Below are 12,132 nucleotides of genomic sequence, written 5' to 3'. Positions count from 1 at the left end.
TGATTTATTATTATTATTATTATTATTATTATTATTATTATTATTATTATGTTTTTTAATTGCCATTGTAGATTTATTACCTAATGTTACCAAAGTCAATATATTTATAAAAAAATATTCTGAAACTTAGAAAATATTTTTTTTTACTCTCACGTTTCTAAAATAGTACGGCCAAGTTTGAAATAGTAAGCTAAGTTTTCAATATAACAATTGTAGTCTTTTTTTTTTAAACCCTCTTTTATAACGAACTAAATTAAATTTCATTTTTCACAGTAGGTTTGGTTTAGACTTTAGAATAAGAAAACCTAATTATATATTCGAATTTAAGGTTGTCTTAAATTGCGCTAAGATCGAAAACTGAAGTACGTATTTTATATATCTGTTATTATAAAGATTGCTAGAAGTGGGCACATGTCAATTTTAATATCAAATTAATTTTGGAAGTCATGATGGATGGATCGTGTAAGGTTGATTTCTTTAATTATTTGCATCTTATGTAGGACAATAAACCAAATGCATGTGAAGACTGTTTAGATTTGAGAAAATGACTTAGGAGGGTAACTACCTCTTATCCGTGTTCACATATTGACAACTTCTTATTTTTTATACATAAGAAAGCAACTAACTTGTTTTAACTGTGTAACATCCAAAAAATCATGAACAAAAACTTCGTTCTTAATTTAATACTCCGGCATCAGGCTCCGCCCGGCATCAGGCCCCGTCTGGCATCGAGCCCATTAGGTATACAGATCTGTCTCTCTTAGGCCCCGCCCACTAAACACATGCAATCATATAACATGCTAGCACATAAAGAAACATACTCTACCGTATCCCTGTCCTAAGAAAAATATTCTGCTAATAATGAGATACGGAACTTCGTCCATACTCAACTAGTTCCAGCCAGGGCCTCAACAGTGCAAGGCGAGTCTCCTCACTGTGTGAATGGATCTAAGGCCACAATGTCAGCCCATGTAGTCTATGAGTAGGAAGACCCGGGGGTTAGCCCTAGGCATTGTATGCTACTATGTTATTCCAGACCAAGGTCCGATGTCGGGCAGGTGCCCAAGGAATGTTTGCATGTTAGATTATACTTGTTGTCTGTGTGATACTTGTATGTTCCTGGTAAGTAGGTGAGTGTGGGCGAGGTCCCATATCTCATCATTAGCTGAGTACGGACGATGTTCCGTATCTCATTATTAGCAGAGTATGTTTCTTAGGACAGGGATATAGTAGAGTATGTTTGTTTATGTGTTAGCATGTTATATGATTGTATGTGTTTAGTGGGCGGGGCCCGGAGACAGGCGAGGCCTAAGAGAGACGTACCTGTATACCGAACAAGGCTCGATGCCAGTCAGGGCCTAATGCCGGGCGGGGCCCGATGTCGAAGTATTAAATTAATGGTTTGACAGTTATAGTTTATTATTAAATTAAAAACGAAATTTTTGGTCATGATTTTTGGGATGTTACACAGTTAAAACAAGTTAGTTGCTTTCTTATGTACAAAAACTAAGAAGTTGCCAACATGTGAACACAGATAAGAGGTAGTTACCCTCCTAAGTCATTTTCCCTTTGAGTTACCAGTTAAAACGTGTATTAGCCGGTAATATTGGTGTAATTTAAACAGTTAAAACAAGTTAGTTGCTTTATTATGTACAAAAAAGAAGAAGTTGCCAATATGTAAACACGGATAAAAGGTAGTTACCCTCCTAAGTCATTTTCCCTTTAGATTTTTATAAGTTCCAAAAAGAGAAACAATAAAATTAGATAAGAATGAGGAAAGTTTTCAAAATGTAGAACCATTTACAATAATTTTTACGGTTTTCTGCATGTAAGTACCAACAACTTAGTTAAATCTTAAACACATGAGATAACCCAAATTGACTCGGCCCAAGACCAACCCCTAGTTGACAAGTCATCTTAGGCTAACCAACACGTAGTCATGTTGTCCGAACCAACTATACTTAGACCATGTTGACTCTTTAATCAAATTTAAGGGTTATTTGATAGTTGTTGAATGGGTTAGATACGATTGAGTCAATGTTTGACTGAGTCAAATACAACCCTGAATCTAACCAGACAAGAGGCATATGAGAGAGGCTTCTACGTATGATATCAAAAGTTCCATTCTGACCGAGTCAGACCCAACTTCTTACCAGACCTAGTAAAAGGCATATCGGCCAACCCTTTATCAATCTCAAGTCTAGAAGTTACTTTCATCAATTATGTGTTGATATGCTTAACCTCGCAATGTTTTTCGCTGTAAGTCTAGTTTGAAATTTTGCTTAGGTTTCATGTCATTTTATTGAAGAGGGAGCTATCCCTTGACCTCACCATTTATTGTAACGGGAATCAAACTCTCTTTATATAATTGTGCAATCTATACCATCTAACTTATATTATATGTCAATCTTCTTATTAACATGATTTAATCAAAATCTAATGTATTCAAGGATGAGCCGTCAAATTTTGAACTAAAAACTCCACTAACACATCATAAATCAACATTTTACCTAATTGAAGGTTTCAACACTCTGATTTAGATTTCACACATTATTGAACTCATTTCACGCCTCAAAGTGGTTTCCGATAGTTTTATGGTTGATTATATGAAGCTAGAGTTTCAAAACCACCATTAAAGTTTCATTAACTCAATTTTGACCGTGGAGATGAACTTACATCACTATACTAGTGTTAGAAACATATAACTGAACGATAAACTCAAGATATTCATGAAGTTAATCCTAATATTCAAATTTGATGAAATAATAGAGTATTCCACCATTAATAGAAGTTTAAACATGTAAAAGATAGAAGGAATTTCTACCTAATAAGCTTCACCTTCGTGATTTAGAGTTAGAACATCGATGGAACTTTAGTTCTTTCCAACTTCTAACTCTCTCCCTAAAATCAGATTTCCCTCACATCTTAAAGCTTCAATAGTTTCAATGAAGAAGAAGGGGAGAGTCAGGACTCTTTGATCTAAACTTTTATCCTTTGATAATATTGTCCCTTTTATGATATGATCCTTGGACTTAGCACTGTCTCTAGATGGTTTCGTTTAGGTTGAGTCATGTAATCACAGTATTGAAGAGATAATGTCAGTCGACGTTCGGGAGGTAGCCCCTAGACGAACCTCTGATGGTTTAGTTAGTGTATATTTGAGAATATGGTGATTAGGGTTTTAGATAAAGGGAAGACGATCCCTTTTACTGGAGTAGAAGGGTCCTTTTATATCTGCTATTCCTAGAACTCGATCCTAACGATGTCCTGTGTCACGTATGGGCCGACCGGACGTGGAGGAGTCCCATTGGTAGATCGTACACCACTAGTGGTCATCTGCTATTGGTGCAAAATAAACAGAGGACATCGGCCTGGGTGCTACATGTGTCACTCTAGGAAACGACCACCTGTGTTTTGTCTTATTATAAACCATAGATTGTTGTTAGGAATTAGACCTGGGCACGTGGGCGCCAAGTGTGAGGGTCCTAGCTCGAGGGCGGGGGTCCGGGTCTGGTGCTAGGACGGATTCACGACTGTGAGCTAGGTTGTCCTAAAGATAGGAGTTCTGTTATCTTTAACGTATTCCTAGTGGGATACATTACAAGTCCCCTAGGTTAGTAGACGTCAGTGTTGGCCTGACATGGCAGAGTTGTTCTAGCATAGATCAAGACACGTGTTCAGTGCAGATGGACCTGACATCCACTGATGTGATGGATCCGTCTATGCAAATAGTTTCATCATGGTAATTGTTCAATATTGCCTCTTTATATTTAAAACTTCCATTTTCCGGGACGGTTTTCCTCTTTACATATCCTATTCTTCAATTACTTCTATATTTTATTTTCTTACCCTCCCTTCCATATTGTTCTTGCTTCAAGAGAAAATGGCGACACACCTGACTGGAACCGAGCCAACCCCAAAAGAGTTTGATGCTCTTCAGACTAGGTTCGGCTTTATGCCTGAACATGGGTGCATTATCCCAGGAAGGGGGTGAACATTTCTTGACCACTGAAGGACAAGGTCGGAGTCCCCATTCTGATCTTTGAGGCAGGTATGAGGCTGTCGACGACCAACATTTTTGATGAGATCATGTGTCAATATGGCTTCTTCATAGATGACTTGACTCCCAACGCTGTCAACAAGATTGTGGGTTTTGAACTAGCATGTCAATCCCTTGGAGTGTTGCCTCAGTTTTAGGCTTTAAAAGCCTATTTCAACTCTTCCACACAATCTGGCATCCATACTTTTTCTCATAGGCGAGGCATTCATACATTCATAAAGCGCCCAAGAAAAACTGGCAGGACAAGTAGCTTTGGGTGAACCACAAACTGTTTTTCTTTTCAGGTCATAAGAAGATATTTCTATTTGAAATGGTTCTACGGGGAAAATATAAGGGCAATCTCAAGTACCATGATGTACCCTTGGTGGATATCCTTCTGCCGCCCGTTAGTGTTGATCGATCCCTAGCTCTTGGTGATGGGTTTTATACAAACAATCCTATGTGTGCATGCAATCCTAGAATTGGATCTATGTTTTCATTATTAGATACACAACATTATGAACACATAATAAAACCCTAATGAGTCATACTATTTTCGAAATTCACCAAGAAGATTAGAATACATACCTTTTGTTGTTATATAGCAATAACAACTCAAATCCTCCTTGTAATGGCTTTAGAAAGCTGTGAGTCACAAGTGTCACTCCTCTAATGGCTCACAAACACCAAGAGCAAGAGGATGAAGAATGATAAGAGAGGAGGCACCCAAAAACATGTGGAAACCCTAAGGAAACTCTTAGCCACGTTTTTGGTGCTCTAGGGATCCTTAAATAGTGAGGCTATTAAGGTTATCTAACAAGGAAACCCTAATTTGACTGCTTAATCCCTAAGCAACCCATGGACTCCCTCCTTAGAGGCCTAGGACAATTTCTAATGGGTTCCCCATAGAATTCATCCACCCCTCTAATATGGAGTCCATTAGCCCAATATTCAACTATCATACAATTGACAGTTCTAGTCCCTTATGTTTAATTAATGTCTTTTAGCCACAAAATTAATTCTTAATTAATTATTAACTAATATTAATTAAACAATATGATTTCTCCTTTAATATATTACTCTCATAATATATTAATAAATCATAATTAATCCTCTCTCTCCATAATTCATCCTATCAAGTTTCTTTGGTGAAGGCAACCCAAAAGGACAATGCACCATCGGGTCAAGTACATACCAAAATAGTTGTGGACTTAGAAACTAATCCAACAGTCTCCCACTTGGATAAGTCTAATAACTATTATGCATATGAATTCAGATCCTGATCCGCAATCGTAGCTTTCAAAAGCTGCTATCAACTCTGATCTTATCAGATATGCGTCCTTTAGATAAGAGATCATATATTCCTCCATTCTAGATATTGTATAGACTGAGACATGGATTTAAATCATTCTCTCTGTCTATGTGTTGTTTCCCTATTTCCGATTTATGACGACAGACAACAGACTACAATTGAACACATCAAATTAGTCCCGACTAGGCCAAGCACTTAGGTGTCATCACTAAATCATCGAGGGGCCCACAGATATCGCTTTCATCCTAATTTGGATAAAAGGAACGGATAAAATTTGATTCAATGCTTTCTTGCAATCACTCACCGAATCGCACACAACAATATGTTTTATGACACCAAGTTACTGGTGCGTTTACATATTATCAATGTGTAACCAACTCGCAAGATACAAATCACACATCTCGGTTTCAAGAATATAAGATATTATCGTCTCACCAATCACTCATGATAAAATCCATGAAGTGATCCAAATGAGCGTGGGTCTAATCCAATGCTCAAATCATATTCATAAGCACTCATGAATGTTGCAGCAAACATTTGCTTATGTCTAATACACTTTAGACAATCCACACACCGATTCACGACAGTCTTCATTCATACCTACTTCCAACATATGAACGAATATGGTCCGTTCGCATAATTCGATTATTCTGAAATAATTAATTATTCAGGAAGTCAAAACATGCAAAGTGAAACACAAGAATAATACTAATCCTATATGGTCCTAAACCCTTGAGTATAAATAAAACACCTTTTATTTATCACCATATCGATTACTCATTATTTGTTGTTTCGGGTAATCAACTTCTTACTTGAATTTTTACTACACTTGTCCCATGCTCTTAGCATGCACAGAATGTTTACCTATGGTCCTTACTTTGTGAAATAGATCAAATGAACACATTTCCAATCATACTAATTTCACAACTCCCAATCCCTATCACAAGTGTAAGAATATCAAATTCTTGTTACTTATGCTAGATTCTAACATTTTATGCAATGATTCTTTCGTAAAGTCATAGCTCAAAATCATCAAGACTTGGCCCATCTCTATAAGAAACAATTCTATAGATATGATGTCTCTCACTCAAAGTACATTCCTTTGAACATCCTTTCTTGCATAAAAGTTTCTAATCTAGATACATATTCGCAATATCCAACTCCCAATATGGAAACCTTTCCATATTTGCCATATGACAACTCATTCTTAATAGAATCTTATCTATTCATAATAATGTCGATATGGTCCATCCAATACCATACTTCCAACTACTCACAAACGACCAATCCTCAGCGAGCTTTGGATCGTCCTTTAATAGTTGTTTAATTATCTTAGTCAAAACCGATTCTTGTCCTTTTTCCCTCTAAATGCGCTAGACATTTGGAAAAATTTAGAATGGTTAAATATTATAGCACTTGCAATCGATCCTATACCCAAAGCGTATGGGACACGATGCATAATGTCTTACATAAAGATACGATACTTTATCAATCTTCTGCCATAATATTTAATGTGTCATGTTCTCACAATTCGAACTATGAAGAGGGATGCCATAATCATAATCAAAATTTTGAGAACGCACTATGTATCCTTGACTAAATTTATTAACATTCCACAACCTAAGCCTTTAGATTTGAAATGAAGCATAATATTCTCTCCCTTAATTATAGCAAAACAACTTTTCAACCCTTGTGACTTTACAAAGTATAACTCTTATTTTCTATAATTAACATTGCTAACTTGCAATACTTGCCATAATAATCATACAAGCACAACTTTTATGCTCCCACTATCATGATGATTATTATCATATAAGCATAACTCTTATGCTCCCACTAGCTTTGACATGTATTCAGAAAACAGCTTAACTTCCAGAAAAACAATACCTATTGAATTTCTTAAGTTCATATTTCTAATACCTAATGCTTTGATAATCCTTTATCTAAGCTTATACACCTTTGCCTTAGATAGCTCATATGTGTGTCTAAACAATTTAGACTAATTGCCAAATCTCACAATTCAAATCATGGAAAGGGATACCGTAACCATAATCGAATTTAAGAATGCAATTTTCACAATCACTATCTTCTTACAATCTCTCTTAGTGAAAGCATTTCCTCACAGTCATTTTCATGAAGGAGGGAATCTTATGACACTTAGAGTTTAATGGTGTATGTGTTCCTATCCATGTGAATTTGTCAAAACCAAAGTTTGCAACAAATCCAAACTCATATGGATCGAACTTTCTCAATCTTGATTTCTTGCCTTATGGTAACACGAGTGCCCACCATGTCTTCCAAACAGTTAAGCAGCTCACCTTTTCCTATCAATGTGCTTATCATTAATCAAGGTCCTTGCCTTTTTATGCGTTCAAATGAGAACTCATAGAACTCACATGCATAATTAACGCAACTGGAATGGCACAGAAACAAAATAACGTCAACACAATAGGTTATAAACCTCAAGCCGTGTGCTAGTGATGACCGATAAGGTTTATTCTTGATTTGTTCTTGAAACATTTCAAGACCATTAAGACTCCCACTGACTCCTTGACATATAAGATTCTGTTGTCAATGAACATTTCTCGACAAGCAAATATTCAAGAGTTAGTGTAGCTTTTATCAAGACAAAACACTTCATAAAATTGGTCATAGTTGGTCTTTGTCTTATCCAAGACATCACAACTTTCCACATTTGATGAATGTTATAAAACTTCTTGAGACTTGTCACTCAATGTCACAATCTTAACTCTAAGACTTGTTTTTGGAACGAAGTATGATTGACTTCTTGATTTAACCATTTCTTCAATTCTTGATTCCTCTTATCAGACATACAATTGTACTAAGACTCACTTAGAGGATCAATTGAGATATGGTTCTTAATCATTAAGACCTATCATAAAACATAATAAAAGGTACTCTCCCTTCTTCTTAGAATAGAGAAACATTTTATCTTTCTGCGTACTTGATTCTTCTTATTCGTTCTGCTATTGATTTAAACTCTTTCAATCAATTCAGAATTACACTTAATCTTATAAGTATAATCATATTTACTAAACCTTTAGTAAATCATGACGAATATCTTTGTTACTCTTGTGGTGGACTTGATCAAAACACAACTTTGTTTACTCGATCCCCTAGTCCTTCACTTGACACTTTGTCAACGAATTAGTCTAATTTCCAAATATGAAATTTCTCATTCATCATGCAACCAAGTTGCATGATTCCAAATTTCTGTCCAATTGAAACTTGGTTCATGAGAAACTCTCCCTATTTGGTAAATTCTCGACATTTCCACATAATTAAGAATCAAATCCATTATTGCTAATAATAGAAACATTCAAAAACATCAATTTTTCATATACGCCATCGCAAGGATAAATAAATAATATAAAATCAAAATTTTATTTTATTGCGGAAAAATTTGTCCTTGCAATGCAATTCATTGAAAAACTATGCTAATACATATTTCTTAGCACTCTTATTCTAACTCCAAGTAGTAGCTCAGTAATCTAATCTTCAAGTAATGTGATCGAAATCCATTTCTTCACGATTAGATTCCGCTCACTTCTTCCATTAAGTTTCCTCTCTTTTCTTCTATTCTACAAAACATCAAATGTAATCTTATCACATCATGTATTAAGAATCTAGAATAGGAACTTAAAAGAGTTAGTTAATGGATTTTACCTAAATTAGAGTCATACATTTTGACTCTCCCATCTCTTAGATCTCTTAGGTAAATAGGGCAGCTTCGTCTCCAATGCCTTTTCTCTTGGCAATAAAAGCAAATTGACTCTTTTGGAACAGCACATGGAACTACTTCAGACTTTGCCTTTCTCTTATGATCAAAATTTTCGATCATGGCATGCCTTTCATTTCCATTGCCTATATCCATTGAAGTTTGGGAGTTTGATTTACCAGACAAATTTGCTCGACCAGCTCGCCAAATCATTTCTGATTCAGCAGCTATAAGCAAATAGGTCAAATCAATGAGGGTCACGTCATGATCCATCATATAGTACTCTATAACGAACTCACTATACGATTCAGGAAGCGACTGAAGAACCTAGTCAACAGTCAACATACGTAAACTCTCGACACCCAACATCCTTAACCTTTCAATGTGTGACTTCATCTCTAAGATGTGTACACACACAGGTTTCCCATGTTTACTTGCCAAAAGGGCTTGAGTGAGCTTGAACTTTTCAAGCCTTCGAACTTGTGGGTTAGAGAGAATAATTGGAGGAGGTGGAGGAAGTGAAGCATGATCTCTTGTTCCTCGATCGAATCATGGAATATCATCTTCATGTGGAAATCTTGTTCCATGGGATTTCGGAATACCATAGTTGTCATACTTTGACATCTACAAAACGGGAGAAACTTAATTCAAGTTAGTTGATTGATTGAGTCCTTAATAAATCACCCAAATGAGATATTAAGGCTAGGACCCAACACAATACGCTACAACCTAGAAAAGGGATGCCGTAATCTAGTTGCAGAATATTTGAAGGTAGGTAAATGACGATTTACCAATTTCCACCATGAAAAACGAAAAATAAATTTAAGTTTTAAATCTATGAAAACTCTTAGATCCTTTGAGATTCATTGAACTTTTCAATGGCATGTTTAAATCTCGATATGCCCCTCTAGTTTGTGACTGGGATACCGAGGATCACAAAGCGGATGTGAATAACCATGCAAACTTACATGGTGCCCCCACATGTTACAGTCACCTATTCGATGTGCCGGTTAACCACACACACTCCACCGAACTATGACAAACATTGAGTCACCCTTTGCTACCTTTGCTTAGAACTATTTAGTGTGCCAGTTAACCACACATGCTCCACTAACGCCTTTGCAAGGGCACAAAGTGTAATTTCATTGAATTGCATCAATTCACTTTTGCCTAAAGTAACTAAGATTGGGAATTTTGTAAAAATTTTAGTTACTTTATACTTCATTATACTTTTAATGGAAAGGGTTTGCCCTATACTACCCGTTCGGCTAACGACTCTCCACCAATCAAGGAAGCGTTGGGTGAGAGTGGACACCCATTAAACGGCCATTTTATAGGCCATAACCTTATACCCCCTTATAGATCGGCTTTGTGAATGAGGCCTACTAACGGTAAGACTAGCATTTAAGTTATACATATATAATATTAGACTTTTAATGTTATACATAGTATAAGGGTGTATTTTACACTTTTAAAATACTAGGTGGTTTAAGTTATACTTTTAATTAACCAAAATCATTATGTATTTATTAACTCTCCTTTAATTATACACTTAATTAATTTAATAAAACCATAAGGGTTTAATTTGAACTTTTCAAAATTAGGGTTTTGGAATTTAGACTTTCAAAATTAACTTTTAATCAACAATTTAAATTCCAAAACTTGAGGGTAAGTTTTGAAACTTTTCAAAACAATTAGGTTTTAATCTCACTTAAAATTTTCGAATTTAAGACATTTAAATTAAAATTTTAAATATTAAAACTCTTGATTTAATAATTATCTTCAATTAAACTATTAATTTTAATTATTAAATCATAAGGGATTATCTAAATCATGAGGATAATTACCATTTATACATTTAAGATATCCTAATCCCTTAAACTTCTACATAGATTTCGAAAATAAGGGATGAGATATCCCAAATCTTTAATTACCATATTTAACTATTAAAGGATAATTACAAGATATGGGATAATCCAAATCCCTAAAATTTAGGATCTTATCTTGGGGAGGAGGCTAATTTCGAAAATCATGGGGTTTTGCAAAACCTAGATTTCGAAATCTTGGGGCTTAAGGATAGGATTTGAAAATCTTGTTCAAATTTTCGCAAATTAGGGTTTAGAAACCCTAATCTCGAAAATCCTAGCCTCCTAGGGTTTATTGGCCATAAACCCTAATATGTCAAGTTCATACATTTGAATAAAGCTAATTGAAAACAAAAACCAATGGCTCTGATACCACTGATGGGTTTTATACAAACAATCCTATGTGTGCATGCAACCCTAGAATTGGATCTATGTTTTCACTATTAGATACACAACATTATGAACACATAATAAAACCCTAATGAGTCATACTATTTTTGAAATTCACCAAGAAGATTAAAATACATACCTTTTGTTGTTATATAGCAATAACATCTCAAATCATCCTTGTAATGGCTTTAGAAAGCTTAGAGTCACAAGTGTCACTCCTCTAATGGCTCACAAACACCAAGAGCAAGAGGATGAAGAATGATAAGAGAGGAGGCACCCAAAAACGTGTGGAAACCATAAGTAAACTCTTAGTCACGTTTTTGGTGCTCTAGGGATCCTTAAATAGTGAGGCTATTAGGGTTATCTAACAAGGAAACCCTAATTTGACTGCTTAAGCCCTAAGCAACCCATGGACTCCCTCCTTAGAGACCTAGGACGATTTCTAATGGGTTTCCCCATAGAATTCATCCACCCCTCTAATATGGAGTCCATTAGCCCAATATTCAATTATCATACAATTGACAGTTCTAGTCCTTTAAGTTTAATTAATGTCTTTTAGCCATAAAATTAATTTTTAATTAATTATTGATTAATATTAATTAAACAATATGATTTCTCCTTTAATATATTACTCTCATAATATATTAATAAATCAAAATTAATTCTCTGTCTCCATAATTCATCCTATCAAGTTGCTTTGGTGAAGGCAACCCAAAAGGACCATGCACCATCGGGTCAAGTACATATCAAAATAGTTATGGAATTAGACACTAATCCAACACTTGGT

This window comes from Lactuca serriola, chromosome 4 (genome assembly GCF_051521515.1).
Source record: "Lactuca serriola cultivar US96UC23 chromosome 4, Lser_US96UC23_V15, whole genome shotgun sequence".
Classification (NCBI taxonomy): domain Eukaryota; kingdom Viridiplantae; phylum Streptophyta; class Magnoliopsida; order Asterales; family Asteraceae; genus Lactuca; species Lactuca serriola.
Note: the sequence above shows the minus strand (reverse complement) of the source record.